We start from the raw sequence: 22,489 nt of genomic DNA, 5'->3' as shown, positions 1-22,489 counted from the left end.
GAAAATATAGGCATTTAATAGCTTTGCATAGTAATCGAATCATTCTGTTCACAGTTTTCACCCCCACCTCTGTTTTGCTTAAAGGTGTTTAATTTTAACTCTGAAAAGCCTTTAAAAAAATTCTTATTGCTATAAAATTCATGAATTATAAGCATTGGATAGAATTTTAGGCTTTCTGGAGAAAATGTCTAAAGGCAAGATGGAAATATTCTATTTAGAAGAGAAACATTCTAACTAAAGAAATGAATACCTTGTGAAAATAATGGGGTCCCTTTTCAAGAGTAAAAAAGAATCACTTAGACATCAACTAAACTTTAATAATGCAATGCAGTTTTGCTTGAAATAGTATTTCAGAGGCCAGAGGAAAGAGACTATGTCCTTTACTCCAGGCTTCTTTTCTTTCCTTTGTAGGGTATAGGAAGATGATATTGAAAAGGTAAGAATGGGTTACATCTGGGAAATGCAGTCGATGTATCAGGACAAGATCTTGGTATGCATTACCTACCCGCCACTTACTCTGTCATGCCTCAACATAGCAGGAGCGTTTTTGTCCAGTCTGGGAAATGGTTTCAATGCTTGTCTCCCATTGTTTACATATGGAAAGAAATGGCTTTCAGTCAAAAAGAAAATGAAGTAAAAGGGAAAGGAGAAAAAAAAGAGGCAGGCTTAGTTCCATCATGCCTAGGCTCTGAAGACATGATCCCCTGATCTCAGAGAGAGAAAACAGGTGGTATACTCTCTCACTCGGCCATTCTCTTTTCTTTATGTAATAATAATGTAATAATAATAATAATTTTATTTATTTGACCAGTCATATGACCATTTCAAAATACAACATAAATAAAACAAGGCAAAATGGAGGAGAGGATGGCAGCTGACCTTATATTTACAGTCAAAAACTTATTTTCCTGATTCTTCTTTCAGTAAATGTGCTCTTTTCTAGGTAGCTTTCAGAATAAAAAGGCTTACTCTGATTATGGTGGATCTTTCTTGTCCTTGCAAGAGGAATGTCAGAAGATCATTTCTGTTGGAGGACCTAAAATTGGATAGTAATGGATGTAAATATTTGTATCGAAGTTCAGTATATGCTGGACAGTCAATCAAAAAATGTTTGATATCTTCCATGATTTGTTCTCCCCAATCGCAGAATCTCTCACTTCTTGGGATGTTACAGTAGTGACCAGTTTCCATCATAGTACCGAGTTATTCAAACCTAGCCCTAGTATATATTCTTCTTAAGGGTAATGGAACTGGAATAGTCAGATAGTTTTCTAAATGAATATTCATTTTGTGGGAAGCTAAAAACTTTGTGGCAGAAGACCTACTTATGCTTGCTAGGTCCAATTGAGCATAGATATCACGAGTGCGTTTTAATCTAATGATTCTATTTTATATTGCTGCTACAGCCCCCCCCCCCCCCCACACACACACACACTTATGAAGTCTACTAAACTGTATTGGTGGTTGTTTGATACTATTTCTGTTGTATTAATTTTTGTTTTAACTTTTGTTTTATTATCTTATTGTGTTTTAACCTGTGCATTTTGTACTAATGTATTTGTGTTGTTACTTTTGTAACATTGTGAGCCACCCCGAGTCCCCGCGGGGAGATAGTGGCGGGGTATAAATGAAGTTTTATTATTATTATTAAGCACTTGTTTTGCCCTAGGTCCTAGATCATTCAGAAATTGTGTCCTGTCTTATTTAAATTGTAAGCCTGAGGGCAGGGATCAACCGTCAGTCAGCCACTCTTTATAGTTGAATAGTAATAAACAAAAGAGTACAAGGCAATGGAAGTATGACTTCATCAGATGGGGCTGAATTTGGCAACATGCTCCACTTCACCTTCCCTTTAAGCATGGAGCCCAACACCAGCTTCCATTCCATGATGCACAGCTGCTTTTGGTATGACTCCATGCTTAAAGGAAAGTTGAAGTGGAGCATGCTGACATGGCAGCAACACGGGAGGCTTCCTGTGTTGCACCAGGAACAATTGGGGGGGGGGGGGGGAGCAGAACGGTCAACACTACACCCCCCCCCCCAGTTGGATGGGGACTTGGGTGAGTCAGACGATGTGGTGCATGGGGCGATGGGTTCCCTGCGTCCCCTGATAGACTGATGCTTTCACTTTTGACTATGCAGTCTTCTCAGTTACTCACATCCTAATGGATGGATCCCACTCAAACACATGTAAATCAGGCTTGCTAATTGCACCCTTCACACTTGGTTAATAGACGTTGGTTCTTTCTCCCACCCTGGACATTCCACAAATATATATACTCCACTTGCTTTACCATCATCAGATCCTCTGAAAATGCCAGCCACAGATGCAGGTGAAACATCAGGAGAAAATGCTGCTAGAACGTAACCATACAGCCCGGAAACCACACAACATCCCCCCCCCCCAAAACATGCTTCAGAATCAGTCATATCAACTAATGCACAAGCCCAGTGCAGAACAGAGTAATTGAAATCCATGGTAGTTAAGATAGTTATAACTAATCTATACCATTTTACTGAGTCTGTTCAACTCTGTGTCTTCAAGTCTCCTATTGACTTATGACAACCCTATGAATTCCATAGGGTTTTCCATGGCAAGGGATACTCAGGGGTTTTTTTTCCAGTTCCTTCATCTGAAATATAGCCTGTAGAATTCACTATTGGACAGTGGTCTCCCATCTAAATAGTAACCAGAGCTGACCCTTCTTACTCTCCAAAATCAAATGGGATCTGATGCTTATAGTCCCTATGGCAATTAGGTCCATTCAACTCTATTTGCAACTAAATCTGAATCAATCCCATTATTTCTAAATCCAGTAGGAGAATGGAAGCTCAATTAGTCAATGTTAGCTCATACTATTGATTCACCTTATCACATTGAGATAAACTCAATTTTTGAAATTCTTTGAACACGATTCAAAACATGATGTTTGCCTCATTCAATCAGTAATCCATTTGGATCCATTTGCAAAACATTGCAGAAATTGAATAATTATACACAGGATTTTAATGACTATTTTTTAATTTAATAAGGTTCTGAGGCATTGTTTTTATGTGTGATTGTAAAATCAGTATGCATTCTATCAGCGAAACTCTCATGAGAATGGTAGTTCAAGACTTCCAGGCTGTGTCACTACACAATATTAGACAAACAAAAAAGTGATGTAAGGAGGCATTCACATGGATTGGGAGGAGCCAGCCTTCTATGGTGTGGAGTCCAAGCACAGTATTTTCACAACGTGAGAATCAGGTGTCATGTGTTCAGTATGCATTCAGTCTGAATATAGTGTGCATTTAGTCCTAAAAAACTACAGGATAAAAACCGATATAAATGGAGTATTTCTGCTGTAGTTCAGTTGTTCTGGAGGGATCCCAGTGAACAGAACATATATTCATTTCTTGGCTTTATGGGGATATGGCCAAAAGGCAATAAAAGTCCAGCAATAAAATTTGACGTTGCTTCAGATTCAGGTTCTGTCTGTGCTGTACAAACCTAACTGCTCCCTTTAAAGTCATTTATTATTTAGTAATTCTGTGGAACAAAACTGCAATTGTTCTAAACACACAGTTTCAAATTTTAGAAGGGCAGCATCCACTGTTTTTTCTCTACTTGTTTGAGTGTAGCAGCTTGATCTTTCAGCTTTTCAATTGTTTTCAGCGTCTTTTTCAGCTTCTTCAATCAAATTGTGACTACAGTAGTGATTGTAAGTGCAAAACAGTTAGGGATAAGTAAATCCAAGTACCTATTTCATATTCACATTTGCCACTTAGTCACAATTTTGACATTATTGCCATGTTTTTAACTCCAGCCAACGTATTTTACCAGGTTGCAGAGGAAGACAAATTCCATTCTGTTCCTCATCAGAACTTAAGTGAATTACATTTTCATCAAGCTTGTGGCCTGTAAGGGTAGGAGAGGAACTACAGTATGGCCCCTGTTTCTGCAGAGGATACATTCCTGGATTTTGTGAAAATACATGAAATTATGGATAATAGTGAATCTTATTGAAATAAAGGACCTCTGTCCCCAGAATACAATAGAGTCATTCTGGAATAACTAGAAAATGCATAGAGAGGATAGATATTGTTGGACCAGAAGAAATGATAACATAGATAATGGTCTGTGGATATGGGCATCTCCTATATACTTAACTAGTCCTGATGCAGGATTTCAGCCATTATCTTCACAAAAAGGCATAATATTTAATGGAAATAAATGGAAGCTATATATTGCATAGGCTGTTAGAAATGTAACGAAATCTTGATTTCTATAGTGGGAAGGGCTAGATAAATCATGTCTGTGCATGTAATAGTATCTATGTTATTTACATTTGTATTTGTTTTCAAATTGTTGAATATGCCTAATGCCCTTGAATACTGCTGCAGGCCATGATACCTAGACCAGTTAACAAAACAATTGTTTGGCAGCATATTGTGCTTCTGAACTTGAATTGACAGTCATGCTTCATGCTCTGCTTTTCTTCCATGGGAATAATTGTTGCTAACACAATGTACTTTTTGTTCAGATGTATTTTATCTTCACAAGCTTGGAAACTGAGCTTGCCAGAGAATCAGCAACAGCAGAAATGATAGCTGCCCCTACTGTCTGGACTTTGGCTACGTTGCCAAGGACCTCATATGGTCTGCAAGCTGGGAAGTACCTGTAGTTGCTATGAACATTAGGTTTTGAACTTGCCAGAACCACTAAGCCGATCATACATATTTCATTCTACTAGTTTACAACTTGTCAGGATTGAATGGGACTATAACCCTTCAAATCTATTCAAGTCAGTCTTGCTTAAGTCAATTGGACTTCATATGGATGATCTACATTATCACAAGTTGTGCTATGATGCAGAGCAAGATCTGTGAACAGTGTAAAATGATGTGTACAATAGCTGGTGATGGTGGGAGTAGAATTCTGTACATGGACCACTGAAAGTGTTTAATACTGCTCCTTGAGTAGTGTTTCAATATATATCCTGTGCATTGCATATTGGCTCTGTGCATTGTTCAGTGAGATTACAGCGATGTGCAATTACTATTTCTCATAGATTATGAAAACTTCATGATGCTATTTATATTTATCATGTCAGAAGCGAACCAAGGGTACAAGTTGTAATGTATTTGAAAACGCAATGTTTTAAAAAAGCAACAACTTGGCATTATACTAAATGTCCTTTGATCAGTAGCTGGCCACTTGGAGTGCCTCTGGTGTTGCTGTAAGAAGGTCCTCCATAGTGCATATGACAGGGCACAGACTGCATTGTAATAGGTGGTCTATGGTTTGCTCTTCTCCACACTCGCATGTCATGGACTCCACTTCGTGGCCCCATTTCTTAAGATTGGCTCTGCCTCTCATGGTGCCAGAGTGCAGTCTGTTGAGCGCCTTCCAAGTCGCCCAGTCTTCTGTGTGCTGAGGAGGGAGTCTCTCATCTGGCATCAGCCACTGATTGAGGTTCCGGGTTTTAGCCTGCCACTTTTGGACTCTCACTTGCTGAGGTGTTCCTGCGAGTATCTATGTAGATCTTAGAAAACTGTTTCTTGATTTAAGGCATTGGCTTGCGGGCTGATATCCGAACAGAGGATGGGCTGGAGATGTCAATGCCTTGGTACTTTCATTGCTGGCTGCTACTTCCTGACAGATGTCAGATGGTGCAATGCCAGCTAAACAGTATAATTTCTCCAGTGGTGTGGGGTGTAGACATCCTGTGATGATGCGGCATGTCTCATTAAGAGCCACATCAATTGTTTTAACATGGTGAAATGTATTTCACACTGGGCATGTGTATTCAGCAGCAGAGTAGCAAAGCAAAAGGGCAAATGTCTTCACTGTGTCAGGTTGTGATCCCCAGGTTGTGCCAGTCAGCTTTTGTACAGTGTTATTTCAAGTGCCCACATTTTGCTTGATAGTCAAGCAGTACTTCTTGTAAATCAGGGCACGGTCCAGGGTAACTCCCAAGTATTTTGGTGTCCTGCAATGGTCCAGTGGGATTCCTTCCCAGGTAATCCTCAGAGCTCGAGATGTTTGTCTGTTCTTAAGGTGAAAAGCACACGTTTGTGTTTTAGATGGATTAGGGATCAGCTGGTTTTCCCTGTAATAGGCAGTAAGAGCACCTAAAGCTTCAGAGAGCTTTAATCAGAAGCGACTTGCAACATGCATGATGCTAATATAATGTCACTCCACCTATAGGTATTTCCGCTACACTGAGGATCTTGCCCAATATCTACAGGTTCAAACATGCTTAGGACTGTCACTTAGAAAAGTATTCCTATGTGAAATATTTGTAGGTTTGTTTTTGTTGCTAGTGAAGTCCTGCAATGTTTAATGGGTTTTGCTCCCAGTGACATGGTATAATGATTTGAACTTTGCACTACAACAGAAGATCAGGGTTTGATTTCCCACTCAAACAAGGAAAGTGAATAACACACTCTCAGCTTCAGAAAATTCTGAGGTTCACCTCAGCGTCACCATAAGTGAGAAGTAACTTGAAGGCACATAGCAAGGAGTAGGCACAGGATTGCAGTCTCATACCACAATCTTATACCTATCTAGTAAATTCTACAGCATTCAGTGCTTCTTGCATTGCACCCTAATTGCAGAATTCTATGCTCTGAAGGAAGCAATAGGACTTGTTGCTCCCTGATATGTGAGTACAGAATTACAGCTTATTAACATCAGGCAGGTTTCAGCTGCATAAGAGCTTTATTACCCAGCTTGTATGGCATTTTTATGTTCAGCTCTTTTCATCTTTGTATTTGGCTAACAAATTGAGATTAGCAAACCACCCTATAATTTCCTGCATTCTGTCAGAGGGTGCACTGCAGTTACGACCACATGTTGATATTTTAAAAACCTAGAGTTAATTACAGTAATTCCTACTGAAACAGCTATTCACAAATTAAGACAAAAACAGTGCTTGTTTTCCTTTGAAGAGTTGGAAAATGTCTGCTAATGAAGCACATAAAGGAGTCGAGAGAGTATTTATATTATACATTGTAATTTCTTTAATACTTATATTTACGTTCATGTGGCATTTCAGTCATGCCTGTAAAAGACCCTAGAAAAGATGGCAGAAAAATTGGAAATGATTACGGTGTATGTACTGATACCCTATATTAAATCAATGGAATATTCAAATATTGCCAACAGACAATGCCAGCTGTTTTACAGAACAGAGATGGCGGGAAGATCTGTTTCAAGAGATGTCAGCAACCATGAAAGAATAAGTTATATATGCCACTTATGTCATTTATTTAAACAAGGATGTTTTTGGCACCTGTGCTACTATATCTGTTTTCTGCCTCTTTGTTTTTGTACTTTATTTATTTATTTATTGTTTAAAGTATTTATAGTCTGCCCTTCTCACTCCGAAGGGGACTCAGGGTGTATTACAATGCACATATACATGGCAAACATTCAATGCAATTATCAGACATACCACATATACAGACAGACATAGAGGCTATTTAACATTTTTCCAGCTTACGGCTTCATGAGGGTATGCTCAATTCCGGGCACAGGGGGAGCTGTCGCTTCATCATCCACTGTGACACCGAGTCCTTTTGATGGTAGTACTTTCTCATGTTCTTCGCACACTGACACCAGTTTTATGGTGTCATAAATTAAATTAAATTAAATTAGCCTCCTCACATTAAGTGGTACCTAGAATTATCTACTTAGAGACACATCTGCTTTTGAGCTGCTCAGGTCGACAGCAAGCTAGGCTATTAATGGTCAGGAGCTTTAACCCCGACCCAGGCTTCAAACCAATGACCTCATGGTCAGTGGTGATTTATTGCTGCTGGCTACTAATCAGCTGCGCCACAGCCCGGCGCAACTATTCCTTTAGCCCATTTTTTTGTTGTTTCTCTACAACTGACCTAACTCTTCTAACTAATTCTACATACACAGGGCTTAGAAGTAAGGTGTTAAAACTAATGCTGTTACTCATTACGTTTTCCTCCTCAACAGCAATGAAAATGTGAGTTTCTATCTGTTGTACTGTCACATTTATTAAGTAGGCAGCCACCTCAGCAAGCAGCTGATGGGGAATTATGAGCAATGATTGGGCAGGTTGGAGATGTATATGTCCCCAAGTCTATATTTCTAATATTGCCTGCTATTCTCAAGTGTAATGGAGAACATTATCCCACTATTGACATAAGCTTCCATATATGGAATGAAATGAAACTCTCCTCTCAGATGTAGCAATACATAGACTTATTGAGAAATCAAAAGTTATTTTACTGCTGCTAATGGAGTCTAAATTGTAATGTCCTTTGCTTTAGTGTTGTGATTGAGTCTTTGAGTAATGATACTACTAAGTGCACTAGAAGAGGAAGAAAGACTACTCGTGAGCAAGACTCCGATGAGGAGCAACAAAGGAAGTGGATCTGGGAAATACTTATGGAGCCTACTGATGATGACACATTTGAGGGCTTTGAGGGGGATGATGGGGTTGAGAATCAGGAGGATGGGATGACAAGTTCAGATGATGAGGTAATGGACTGGACTAAGGTGCACGAGATCCAGGACATCTGTAGAGAACCCACAAGTAGCGACACATTTGAAGGTTGGCACAGTGCGGATCCAGCTGGGTCTTGGGGAATTATGGGTTTAGATAAAAGATGGACTGGGTGGAGGGATTGGCAAGTGGCTTCAGCTGAAAGGAGGTCTGGTGGGGCATTGTCTGATTCTAGCTCTGAGGAGGAATTGAGGCTACAGGCTGCAGCTGCTAGCAGGATGTTGGCTGATTCTAGTTCTGAGGATGATTTGTGAATAAAAATGGGTTTGGGAAATGGATCACCTTTGGAGTTGGCAAAGTGTTGTTGGGTGTTCATGTGTCCTTGTGAGCTGTTTGGGAAGACATGCTTTGGGAAGACTTCTGTGAACGTAAATTTAATCTGGATTATCCATGGCTGTGGGGGTTGGAACTGTGAGGGTTTTTTCTGGACTGCTTCATTTTGATCTTATGCATTAGTTGCTGGGCTGCATTCTACGCTTTGGCTCTGTGTATGACCTGGACTGGATTTCGTACTGCTGACTTCTCCTTCTCTGACCTGGACTGGATTTAGTATTGCTGACCCGATTGGACTCAACGATGTCGACATTGTGTTTGGGTGACTTCGACAGACGGCCCTGCTGGTCGTCAATTCCTGCCTGCTGACATCCTGCTGGGAATTGAGTGTCTTCTTTATTGTGTTGTCGAAGGCTTTCATGGCCGGGATCACAGGGTTGTTGTATGTCTTTCGGGCTGTGTGGCCATGTTCCAGAAGCATTCTCTCCTGACGTTTCGCCCACATCTATGGCAGGCATCCTCAGAGGTTGTGAGGTATGGAGAAAACTAAGCAAAGAGGTTAATATATATCTGTGGAAAGTCTAGGGTGAGAGAGGTCAGTATGAATGTTGTGTAGTTAATCACTTAAATTAGCATTGAAAAGCTTATCTGCTGTCTTCTTCCTGCCTCTGGGGCATCCTTTGTTTAGAGTCGTTAACTGCCCTTGGTTGATTCATGTCTGGAAATCCTCTGTTTTCAGAGTATTGCTTTTTTATTTACTGTTCTGATTTTTGAGTTTTGTAATACTGGTAGCCAGATTTTGTTCATTTTCATGGTTTCTTCCTTTCTGTTGAAGTTGTCCACATGCTTGTGGATTTCAATGGCTTCTCTGTGTAGTCTGACATGATAGTTGTTAGAATGGTCCAGCATTTTTTTGTGTTCTCAAATAGTATTCTGTGTCCAGGCTGGTTCATCAAATGCTCTGCTATGGCTGATTTCTCTGGTTGAATTAGTCTGCAGTGCCTTTCATGTTCTTTGACTCTTGTTTGGGCGCTGCGTTTGGTGGTCCCTATGTAGACTTGTCCACAGCTGCATGGTATCCGGTAGACTCCTGCAGAAGAGAGAGGATCCCTCTTGTCCTTCGCTGACCGTAGCATTTGTTGGATTTTCTTCGTGGGTCTGTAGATAGTTTGTAGGTTGTGCTTCTTCATCAGCTTCCCTATGCGGTCAGTAGTTCCCTTGATGTATGGTAATGACACCTTTCCTCTGGGTGGATCTTTGTCTTGACTCTCATGGCTTGTTCTTGGCCTTGCAGCTCTTCTGATGTCTGATGTCTTCTTTATTGTTTTACAAAGTTTGTTTTTTAACCGGATTATGCTCTGGTTTAATCCGGGTTATTTTCCAGGGTCTGGGGTTTTGTGTTGATTGCTGGGAATTCTGTGTTTCACACAGAAGATTAAGTGTTCCAAGCCTTTTGACTTTTTTTTGGGCTCCTTTTGGTAGTGAACTAATAAACTGTATTTTTACTAACGTCTGGTCTGGCGCTTTAAGGAGCCTGTGTTGCAACATTTAGGGTGCTTCCAGACAGCTCCAAAACCCGCATTTTAATAATGAGTAAAAAAAATCCCAGGATCTGACAACAGGTCCACAAAAAGACCTTTCAGTCTTGGTATATGATGCTCCGCTGTCCTTGCATCTTTTTTTTGAAGCAGATCAAGATGGAAGGCAGACGGGGGATATCCAGCTAGGCCAGGCGTAGGCAAACTTTTTTTGCCTTGGGGCCACATTGTGGGCCCAGCCAGGGGGGAGAGACCATGAGAGGGCCTGGCAGGGGTTGGGTCATCTTCAGGTTGTCCTCCCAGCAAAAGGACAGGGTTGCTTGCCCCATCCTTATGCCAGGAGGAAGGCAGGACACGCGGCAACTGCCCCAATCCTCTTCCCCATCCTTCTCCAATCCTCAGCATTATGCCAGGAGGAGGGCAAGACAGGCTGTGGCTGAGAGTGCTCTCAGCTGCTGCGTGCCTTCCTCCCTCGTCTTTTTGGCATAAGGATGCAGCAGGGAACTGTGTCCTTATGCCAAGAGGACAGGGAAAATGAGGAGGGTCTGAGGTGAGTCCCTAGGGGGCTGCATCCGGCCCCAGGGCTTTAGTTTGCCCATGCCTGGGCTAGGTGGTCCCCTCCCATGTCATATGATTTAAAATATATTGTTCAAATGCAACTACAATTTATTGCCTCAGTACTCTTCTTGACATCTCAGAAATCCACCAATGGTTACGTGAACTCCATTTTATGGTGCTGTTACTATAAAATAATTATTCAAACATATACCTTCAGGGGCTATACCTTAACTCTGCTTACTCACAGTCATGTTTCATTTACTTAAATCTGTTTAAGAGTAGAAGCTAGAAACAATCTCATGAATTCTATAATATTATAATGCTGCAGTTCTATACTTCGAGGCAATCTGGTTCTTTCAGTAGATAATTTAAAAGGATTATATAGAAAAAAATAGAGCACAATATAGTCAACTTATATTTTCAGCACACATATTTTAATAGCACAATAGTAATTGCTTCACCTTCCTTCTGCCCGTTTATAGGATTGTAAATTTTTTGCATAATCCCTAGCAATCATTACTCCAAAGTGACAGCATTTTATTGCATGAAAAGGAAATAAGCAAATCAATAAAAGATAAATTGCCTAAAGGCTTTATAAGCACTATTTTGGCTACAATTGCTTTTTGCAGTATTTATAAGGAAAGATCTAAATAAATATTACACTTCCCTTATATATAAGACAAAGTGTGCCACAAGAGGAAATTAAAATAAATCCAGGTTGAGAATTCCTTACTGTATCTGTAATTCCAAATACTAAAAAATCCAAAATTGTACAACTGAGTGGCTAAGATAGTGACATTTTTACTTTCTGATGGTCAGTGTTGTACACACCCTTTGTTTCACACACAAAATTATTTAAAATGTTGTATAAAATTATTTGTAAGCTAAGTGTATATGATATATATAAAACATAAATGAATGTTGTGTTTGGACTTGGGTCCTACCTCCTAAAACTGTCTTTATGTAGTAATGGTAAAGGTAAAGGTTTCGCTGACATTAAGTCCAGTCGTGTCCGACTCTGGGAGTTGGTGTTCATCTCCATTTCTAAACCGAAGAGCTGGCGTTGTATGCAGACACCTCCAAGGTCATGTGGCTGGTATGACTGCATGGAGGGCCGTTACCTTCCCACTGGAGCAATACCTATTGATCTACTCACATTTACATGTTTTCTAACTGCTAGGTTGGCAGAAGCTGGGGCTAACAGGGGGCACTCACTCTGTTCTCCGGATTCAATCCTGCAACCTTTTGGTCCACAAGTTCAGCACCTCAGCTCTTTAAAATGCTGCACCATTGGGGGCTTCCATATATGTCTTTACAGGTAGCCCAAACTTTGAAATAAAATCTAAAATTGAATACACTTCTGATTCAAAGCATTTTAATATAAGGGTACTCAACTATATATATTTTATGGAAAACCCATAACTGAGTCCCCCACTTTATCATGGCATTTGTATTTTGCACAATGTGTATCTGCTAAATCACATAAACCCACTTCAAAAATTGGCCTTACTTCTACAGTACTTTGAGTGCTTTAAAATGAATATGAAGAAAATTCATTGATGGAGTAAGGTACCCCATTGAGAAGTTCACTGAGACATAGAGCCATTAGGTAGAAAGGCAAGAGTAGTAGTAATTTGAAAACTAGGCTGTATGGTGACTTTGTGAAAGGTTGAATCCAGGCAAACTTGCAGATGGAGAAAAATAGGAGAAGATTGTATGCTGGGATCTCATATTCAATTTATGATAGCTTCATTTTGATAGCCTTAAGTGCTCTGTTATGGGATAAGGTAGCAATTTCAAGAATATCAGAAACGTTTAGAGATATTACACTGTCTTGGATCCAAATCTACATATGTTATGAATTATGTGGATGCATTTTAATATATAGATAATTTTATACAAATAGTAGCTACACAAATGCAAGATCATTCGTGGTGGGGAATCGAAAATGTAACCCCTGAGTAGAAGAGGTGTGGTGATTTGCAAATGTGTCCAGATGTCTCAAAAAATATGTTGTACTGGGGCAAAAATTCACAATGTAACTGACCAGTTGATGAAACTCATCAAGGCCACTGACCATCCCCCTTTCTATGCAGCAAGGCATAGTCTACAAAAGATCAGAAGGGATTTTCAAGCTCTGGGGAGAAAATTGAAGGATCGTAATGTATACATTGTTTTTTCATCTCTCCTCCCAGTTGCACAACATGACCCAGGAAGAGAAAGAAAAATAGTAGACGCAAACAACTGGCTCTCCAAATGGTGTCATCAAGAGCGATTTGCTTTTCTGGACCATAATCTGCTTTTCCAGGAAGATGGGATTCTGGCATGAGATGGGTTGCACATCACAAAAGTTGGAAGGAATGTGGTGGAAGCTCCTTCCTTGAAGGCTTTGAAATAGAAACTGGATGGCTATCTGTCAGGGGTGCTTTGATTGTGCTTCTCCTGCATGGCAGGGAGGTTAGACTAGATGTCCCATGTGGTTTCTTCTACTCTATGATTCTAGCTCTTTCTCTTTTGCCAAAATACTGGCAAAAATCACTTACCTGAAGCTACTATTTGCATTTTAAATGAAATTTCCATTGACACCAGTGGGTGAAGCATTGATTTCTAGGCTTATATTATCAAATAACAATAGAACAACAACATGCTCAGTCTGATATGCAAGATGCATTGACGTCATCTTCTATAGATGGCTATCCAGTTGTTCTTTATTTCCAATTACCATTAGAAAGTTTCTCCTAATGTTCAGCCATAATCTGTTTCTGTGACCTTTTCATCCACTGATTTTATTTATTTGCAATATTTCTATCCTGCCTTTCTCTACCCCGAAGGGGACGCAAGGCAACTTTACATAGAAGGTAACTATCTGATGCCTTGACGACAATACAACATTAAAAGACATTTAAGAAATCATAAAATTCAAGTAAAACCATTAAAACATTTAAAACCACAGTCATAATTAATCACATGATCCATAAGTGTAATCCAGGCCATTCCTATAGTAATAACATATTTATCCGTATCTGTTTGATTATAGAATCATAGAATCGTAGAGTTGGAAGAGACCTCATGGGCCATCCAGTCCAACCCTCTGCAAGAAGCAGGAAAATCTCATTCAAAGCACCCCCGACAGATGGCCATCCAACCTCTGCTTAAAAGCCTCCAAAGAAGGAGCCTCCACCACACCTGAGGCAGAGAGTTCCACTGCCGAACAGCCCTCACAGTGAGGAAGTTCTTCCTGATGTTCAGGTGGAATCTCCTTTCCTGTAGTTTGAAGCCATTTTTCTGCGTCCTAGTCTGCAGGGCAGCAGAAAACAAGCTTGCTCCCTCCTCCCTATGACTTCCCCTCACATATTTGTACATGGCTATCATGTCTCCTCTCAGCCTTCTCTTCTGCAGGCTAAACATGCCCAGCAGTTTAAGCCGCTCCTCATAGGGTTTGTTCTCCAGAACCTTAATCATTTTAGTCACCCTCCTCTGGGCGCTTTCCAGCTTGTCAACATCTTCCTTCAACTGGGGTGCCCAGCATTGGACACAATATTCCAGGCGTGGTCTGACCAAGGCAGAATAGAGGGGTAACATGATTTCCCTGGATCTAAACATTTATGCAGGCCAAAATCCCATTGGCTTTTTTCGCCGCCGCATCACATTGTAGGCTCATGTTTAACTTGTTGTCCATGAGGACTCCAAGATCTTTTTCACATGTACTACTGTTGAGCCAGGTGTCCCCCGTTCTGTATCTTTGCATTCCATTTTTTCTGCCTAAGTGGAGTATCTTGCATTTGTCCCTGTTGAACTTCATTTTGTTAGTTTCGGCCCATCTCTCTAATCTGTCAAGATCATTTTGAATTCTGCTCCTGTCTTCTGGAGTGTTAGCTATCTTTCCCAGTTTGGTGTCATCTACAAACTTGATGATCCTGCCTTCTAACCCTTCATCTAAGTTGTTAATAAAGATGTTGAACAGAACCGGGCCCAGGACGGAACCCTGCAGCACTCCACTCGTGACTTCTTTCCAAGATGAAGAAGACGCAATGGTGAGCACCCTTTGGGTTCGTTCGCTTAACCAATTACAGATCCACCTAAGCATAGTTTTGCCTAGCCCACATTTGACTAGCTTCTTTGCCAGAAGGTTGTGTGGGACCTTGTCGAAAGCCTTACTGAAATCCAGATAGGCTACATCCACGGCATTCCCCGCATCTACACAGATTGCACAGATTCTCTAAAAGCTTGGTCATAAAGCCATGTTTTTACTTTCTTGCAGAAGATCAAAAGGGAGGGGCTGATCTAACATCCCTGGGGAGGGAGTTCCAAAGCCAAGGGGCCACTACTGAGAAGGCCCTGTCTCTTGCCCACCAGTTGCACCTATGAAGAAGGTGGGACCGAAAGCAGGGCCTCCCCTGATGATATTAAACTCTGAGGTGGTTCATAGAGGGAGATACGTTTGGACAGGTAAGCTGGGCCAGAACTGTTTAGAGCTTTATAGGCTAAAGCCAGCACTTTGAATTGTGCTTGGTAGCAGACTGGAAGTCAGTGGAGCTGACGCAATGGGGGGTTGTATGCTCTCTATATTCCACTCCGGTGAGCAATCTGGCTGCTGCCCGTTGAACCAGTTGAAGCTTCCGAACAGTCTTCAAAGGCATAGAGTGGGTTGCAGTAATCTATTCGGGATGTAACCAGAGCGTGGACTACCGTGGCCAAGTCAGACTTTCCAAGATATTGGCACAACTGGCGCACAAGTTTTAATTGTGCAAAAGCTCCCCCGGCCACTGCCGAAATCTGGGGCTCCAGGCTCAATGATGAATCCAGGATCACTCCCAAGCTGCGAACCTGCATCTTCAGGGGGAGTGTAACCCCATCCAACATAGGTTGTAATCCTATGCCCTTGCGACTGACCAAGACTGCCTCTGTCTTGTCTGGATTCAGTTTCAATTTGTTCACCCTTATCCAGTCCGACACAGCTGCCAAGCACCTGTTCAGGACCTGAACAGCCTCCTTAGTGACAGGTTTTAGCACTAGATCTGGAAGAACAAGAAGCAGCTTTGTTCCATCATTGTCCTAATAGTCCTGACATCTGGGCTTTTGTTAAAATTCTTTGAACCAATGCTTATATACTGTTTGAACTTGAAGATGAAACCCTAGATATGCACTTCTCAGATTTGAAAGTGCCTATGTAAATGTTTCCCTTTGAAAATCTGAAAGAGTTACTCTTGTTAGAATCCAAAACCTAACTTTTCCACCCTATGGACCTTCTCAAAGATTTGGCACTAGCAAGCACACCTCTTCCTGCTTGCCAATTATATGGCATATGGAACATTTTATATGGGACATTTTCCATCAGAATAATTGTGTATGGTGGAATATGTTTCAGAAGCAGGTCACTTGGGTGTATCTGCTCTTTCATAAATAAAAGGTTGTAACACACTGTTTCTGTAGCATAATAGCTTCACTTTAGCTACAGGACTTCCATGCCTGATTGCCCAAATGGGTCCTGGACACACTTCCTAACAGATGGTCTATGTGGGCAGTACTTTGGCAATACAGTTTACCTGTCCATGTGTACTATCATTTCCAGGCATCTACTCCTCCTGGGTAAGTGATTGGCATCGGTTGACACAACACAGCAACCATCTGTTCAGTGTGAATACAGTGTATAGCTTCACAAGGAGACCCCGCCATTTCTATTTAGCTTTTGAAAAAGGTGATCTTCATTTGGACATGGTGTTATCAGTGTGTACAGCAATAAGCAAATGTTTGCTTATTTGGCTTTGCTACAGAGAAAATCATATTTCACAAATATAGGTGTGTGCAAGTGTGTGTTTGTCTGGAATTTGTAATGATTTCATGTACCTGTAAGCTGTAAAGAGATGAGATGACACAGCCAGTACAAACAAGCTTCTAAACCTGTGACATGATTTAAGAAATCAAATTCTAAACTATTAAATGCAGTTCTTGAAAAGTTACATCAGTCTTTTTACAGAAAATTTGAAACAAATAAACAAGGTCCATCCTGCAAATAAATACATACATCTCAAATGTTACCTGATATCAACAACTTCTTTGTTTGGTTGGTTGCATACTGAAAGCCACTTCTGGTGTGAGAGAATCAGCCATCTACAAAGACATTGCCCAGGGTATGTCTGATACCACACTCTCATTCTGGTACCATGAGATGCAGAGATAATCTTAAGAAATGGGGCTACAAAATGGAGTGCATGACATGCGAGTGTGGAGAAGAGCAAACTGCAGACCACTTTCTACAATGCAGTCTGAGCCCTGCCACATCCACAATGGAGGACCTCCTTACAGCAACACCAGAGGCACTCCAAGTGGCCAGCTTCTGGTCAAAGGACATAATGCCAAGTTTTTAACTTTGTTTGTGTTTTTATACAACTGTATTCTAACCCTAACGGCGCTCCATGCAGGCATGCTGGCCACATGACCTTGGAGGTGTTAATTGACAACGCCGGCTCTTCGGCTTAGAAATGGAGATGAGCACCAACCCCCAGAGTCGGTCACGGCTGGACTTAACGTCAAGGGAAACCTTTACCTTTACTTTAACTTTAACAATTTGCTTCTGACACGATGAATAAAAATAAATAAAACAACTTCTTTGTTGTTACTTAATTATTAAGCATGTTGTAGATCAGCATGAGACTGATGTGTTCACTGATGTTTTAGAGAGGATGGCTGGATTGCCTGTGGGATTCCACGGGGCACAAAATGATGAAGATTTAAGTCAAGGGAATGATGCTTCATTCAGTGAGAGAGTTGACTGTGAAAGTGAAGGCCTTCAAGGTCAGGCCAAGCAGCCAAAGACATTAGATAAGGAAGAGTCAAGAGATGAATTAAGTGATACAGAAGCACCTGGAGATACAGAAATCAACACAGGCCTTTGTTTACAGATCAGAACAGACAATAGACATCGCAGGGCAGAGCGTTTGTGGGGAGAGATTTCAAGGAAGACAAAATGCTTTCATGGGCGGCTTTTAATTGGCAAGTTATGTACTTTCAAGTTAGTACAGGCAAAGTAGCATTTGGTGCTAATTTTGTAAATACAGTAATTACAACATAACATTACTGCGTATTGAACTACTTTTTCTGTCAAATTTGGTGTATAACATGACATTTTGGTGCTTAATTTGTAAAAGCATAACCTAATTTGATGTTTAATAGGCTTTTTCTTAATCTCTCCTTATTATTCAACATATTCGCTTATCCAACGTTCTGCCGGCCCGTTTATGTTGGATAAGTGAGACTCTACTGTATTCTGGATTCTTGCATGGTGCTGTGATGATAGGGTTTCCAGGCCTGGGGTGCAACAAAGCATTCATTTTATCAGAGGGGGTAAAATTTGCACAGTAATTCTGCTAAAGATTTTATAAGAACTAGAAGAACATGCTATTAAAGCATGAGGGATATGCCTACATGCAATTAACGATATCAATGTCATTGGTTACCTTAGCATATTTATAAGGATTCAGATTCCAGTTATCTTACAGAAAGATGGAAAACTACAACAATGCTCTCTAACAACTCTGAGATTTAAAAAAGGAAAAATGTATAGATATCAGCATTGAGCAAAGACAATTTTTCAAATTCAACTGAATCAAAGAGCCACAATAAAAATTCTATCAATATTAGCACAAGGCATATTTACAGAAACATGCAGTAAACATGTAGTAACGCCTCTCCATGCAGTCATGTCGGCCACATGACCTTGGAGATGTCTACGGACAATGCTGGCTCTTCGGCCTAGAAATGAAGATGAGCACCAAACCCCAGAGTCGAACACGACTCGACTTAATGTCCTTTACTTAGGCAGCTGTGGACAAGTATGAAGTGGATAGGATTCATATTCATGGATTTTACCATTGTTCCTAGCATAACTGGAAGTGATAAATGTACAGAGAAATACAAAATTTTGAATGTAAATCTATATGTAAATCAAAAATATATAAAATCAAGCGGGGAGAGTATTGTCCAAAAAAGTAGGAAAATGTTTACTATTATGCCTTCTAAATGGCATAAAAATGGAAAAGATGAAAGGAAGAAAAGTAGAAAGGAAAGAAGGAAACTGAAGCTTGCAGTGAGAATTAGGGTAGGCAGAACCCAGAAAAACAATTTTAATAGCCTGATGAGCAATTGTTCAGAATAGTTGATATATTATATTAACAGGCTGCTATTGGACAAACCGAAAATAGGTTCTATTTTAGTTTTGTCAGCTTGCTCTAATGAGCTTATAGTGATAACCTGAGAAGATCCCATTCAGAAGAGTAAATGTGAAATAATCATTAATTTAAAAACAGTGAGAACATGACAATTGAACAACGAAATATGGCAGCAATATATGAATGCAAAACATATATACAGAAATAATAGAAAAATGATGTAAGGGACAAAACATTGCAGTAGTGCACACATTACCATCTTCAGTGATCAATAATACACACTTATTACTAATACCTGAAGTACAACTAATACAAAACCTCAACCTGTGAATGTTAACTATATTCCTAAATGTAAAACAATTTAGCTTAAAGTTGAAAGAAAAAGTTGATGGAGATGTAGAAGGAAAAATAATTTCTATCTATCCCAAGGAAGATAGGCAACCTCACTTTGGACATATTTTTACACAGCCACTTTAATCTGAAAACAGCTCCCAATGGCACAGTGGGTTAAACTCTTGTGCCAGTAGGATTGCTGACTTGAAGGCTGAGCTGCTGACCTGAAGGTTGCCGGTTCGAATCCAACCCAGGGAGAGCGTGAATGGACTACTTCTATCAGCTCCAGCTCCTTGCGGGGACATCAGAGCAGCCTCCCACAAGGATGGTAAAAAAATTCAAAAACATCCAGGCAACTGGGCAACATCCTCAATTCTCTCACACCAGAAGGGACTTGCAGTTTTCCAAGTCACTCTTGACACGAAAAAACCCCTACCAAAACCAGTAAGAATTGGCTTCTTGGCATTTCCATAATGCATGGAACTATCCCGTCTCCAACACGGGACACAGTTGCTTGCATCACATGTTAGACAAGTTAGGGAATGTTCTAGAGCAGGAGTGTCAAGCCCATTTTCATTGAGGGTTACATCAGCCTTAAGGTTGCCTTTACTGAATCCATGGACAGAGAATCCATGGAAACAGAGGGCCAACTATAACCTTTTTACATAGTAGTTGGTGATCTTTTGTTTTTACCCAATCTGAGTCCCCAGGTGTTATTGAACAACAACTCTCGTCTTTTTTTTTTTTATCCACCATGTTGATGGGGGTTAAAAAGAATTGCAGCCCAACAGCACTTGTGTCTCTGAGGTTGAGGAAAGGTAAAAGAACATTTAAACTCAGACATCATATCCACAAGCCTTGCATCTAAATTCAAGCCCCACTATACTGACTAAACAGAACAAACGGCAGCCTTCCAGATGTTACTGTATCATAAGTTCTATCTGCTCTAGTCATGATGTCTAATGAAGAATACAGGAGTTGTAGTCTAGCATCTGGAGGGCCACATAAAATGCCATTGCAGGTTAAATTTGGCCCATGGGCCTTACATTTAACACATGTGCACTTTAGCTTCCCCACGCTTTGGGGAGGGGGTTCAAAACTGAGCCTTTCTAAATTGGAACTGGCCCTGCTGATCACATGAGCCAGTGTTGGCATCCCAGTTTCTCTGCACTTGGCAGCTCAGGGAAAATGAGTTGTACTTACATTGTTCATCACTTGTCACTGTAATGATAGCCTTGGAGCTGCAGAGAGCTTGCCAATGTAAGCAAAGCTGCTCATGCAACTTGGATGTAAACATAGGTGCCTCTTCCTTTCTTCCCGCCTTCCCGCCTTCTTTGAGTTGTGTGGGTGCCTTCAGTTATATTGATGAAGGTGCCAAGTGACAGCCCAAAGCTTTCTGCAGCTCCAGAAGTGCCACTACAATGAACAAGGGACAAAATGAGGGTGACTGTCTAGTAGAGTTGAATTTGGGTGAGCCCCACTGAAAAGTGAGGACTGTGTTCCTGCCATTGAACTGGTTTGACAGCGGAGTGGTGTAAACACAGAGGCTCTGGATTTTGTTGCATATATAGATGCACCTAGAGATTAAAATAACTTTTACAGAAAGTTTTAGAAAACTGATCCATGTGGAAATTAAGAAAACCAGAATTAAGAAAATATAGAAGTTTCAGTCTCATATGAGCGCATATGTGATTGCAAGTCACCTGTTAACTTATGGTGTTGACATGCATTTTTGCAAGGTTTCTTAGGCAAGGGACAAACAAAGGGACGGAGAATTGAAAAAGCCGAGTCCATTCAAAGTTGTTTGTGAGATAAGTGGCTTGTCCCAGAAGAAGGAAATTTGGCTAGAAGCCACTTCAAAAATGAAAATAAGCCATCTCATTTCTCATAAAGAAGGCAGAAAAGCAAACTGGGACCCAAAAGGTCCTAGAACAAAATGGAAATCTGCTGACAAAATTGAAGATGAGCTCTGGAGGTGATTACTTCAAAGCTCTGGAGGCGATTAGTCGCACTATGTAAATGTTGTATTTCTTTCTATGGTTGCTTGGCTTGAACAAGTTTTATAGCTATCACACTACGTAGTTACAGCTCTATAATTCCACTTTAACTGTCTGCTTGCATCCTGTAGAATTCAAGATATGTAGTTTAGTGACAACTCTGTGGCTCTTTCCTGAACTGCAAATTCCAGGACTCCGCAGGATGGAGCCATGGCATTTAAAGTGGAATCATAGAACTATAATTATGCAGTGTGAATGGAGCCCATAGTTTTGCTGGTCTGAGGCTGCAGGCTTTGCGTTTGACTTTGATATAAATCCTCTGTTGTAAACTCCAGTCTTTGAACCTTTTGGACTTAGTTCTGTCTGAGCTCCCAGTGGCGCAGCATGTTAAACCGTTGAGTTGCTGAACTTGCTGACCAAAAAGTTGGTGGTTCAAATCTGGGGAGCGGGGTGAGCTTCCACTGTTAGCCCCAGCTTCGACCAACCTAGAAGTTCGAAAACATGCAAATGTGAGTAAATAAATAAGTACCAGTCCAGCAGGATGGTAATGGTGCTCCATGCAGTCATGCTGCCACATGACCTTGGAGGTGTCTACAGACAAGACTGGCTCTTCGTCTTAAAAATGGAGATGAGCACCAACCCCCAGAGTCGGACACGATTGGACTTAACGTCAGGGGAAACCTGTATCTATTCACTCAGTTTGTACAGTTTGAGATAAAGTCCAGACAGCCCAACACATTCCTAAAAATAATTTGTTTGTTTGTAATCTGCTGTAATCCACTGCAAATGTCTGTTAATTATACATATTATACATTATAATTCCTTCATGGTGTTTAAGATGTTCCTCCCTATTTTTGCCACAAGTCTGAGAGGTAGGTTACTCAATGAAATTCATGGCCAAATGAGGATCTGAACCATAGACCTTATAACATTAACATTGGGATTTGCCACACATTGTGGTGAATCCATGTGGTCCCAGCGGGGTGTGTGGAGAACCCGTCACCCTGTGCCACACATTTCTCAAGTTACCTTTGGCTCCACCCCACGAGGAAAGCATCCACTGCCCATCTTCTCCCCATTGTTGCAAATGCAAC

General features: G+C 40.7%; 1 long non-coding RNA gene across 1 annotated transcript; it reads right to left on the bottom strand.

Moving 5' to 3' along the window:
• Positions 1–248: 248 nt before the first annotated feature.
• Positions 249–22,489, bottom strand: LOC134298083 (uncharacterized). Its single transcript, XR_010005057.1, has 3 exons — positions 22,425–22,489; positions 20,602–20,814; positions 249–1,036 (listed from the first exon to the last, which is right to left on the bottom strand). It is a non-coding gene; the product is annotated as an uncharacterized LOC134298083 (long non-coding RNA).

The sequence above is a fragment of the Anolis carolinensis genome, chromosome 3 (genome assembly GCF_035594765.1).
Source record: "Anolis carolinensis isolate JA03-04 chromosome 3, rAnoCar3.1.pri, whole genome shotgun sequence".
Classification (NCBI taxonomy): domain Eukaryota; kingdom Metazoa; phylum Chordata; class Lepidosauria; order Squamata; family Dactyloidae; genus Anolis; species Anolis carolinensis.
Note: the sequence above shows the minus strand (reverse complement) of the source record. Positions and strands in the feature narration are given on the sequence as shown.